Here is a 539-nt window from a genome sequence, read left to right as displayed (position 1 = left end):
TGCATAGCGGCCCACCAATAATTGCCCGTGGACAATCAAGAGGCTGTTAAAGATTCCCGCTGTAAATAATTCCTGACGTTTTCAGTAAAGTAAAACTCCTGTTTTACTTTTTATATTTCCGCTAATTTGATGTCACCACGTATATAAGTATCACCGCAATCATCTTGGAGGAATATGAAAGCTGCCATCCTTATTGGAAAGGTCCATGTCACTTCGCCAGTATTTAATCCTTTCTGTTGATACTTAGGACTGGGTTACTGACTGCACCACAAAAGACTGGAAAGTCATGACAACCAGGCAACTTTTTCATTGTCTACAGTGTAGAACTGCATACCTATCTGCCGGGCATGCCTTGGGACATCTGCCAGTTGTCAAACCAATTCTCAGAATTTCCACTGGGTTCAAACAACATTAACAAGCTATTGGGGAGGATCCAATGACCAATTCCTTTCATATGCCTCTAGTACTTCAAAATCTGAGAGACGATGTCTCAGTCAGAATGATCAGTCCAACTGGTTAAAGGAAAAAACACCACTTAG

This window comes from Penaeus monodon, chromosome 19 (genome assembly GCF_015228065.2).
Source record: "Penaeus monodon isolate SGIC_2016 chromosome 19, NSTDA_Pmon_1, whole genome shotgun sequence".
In the NCBI taxonomy this organism is placed as follows: Eukaryota; Metazoa; Arthropoda; class Malacostraca; order Decapoda; family Penaeidae; genus Penaeus; species Penaeus monodon.
The sequence above is the reverse complement of the archived record's forward strand: the minus strand, read 5'-3'. Positions refer to the sequence as shown.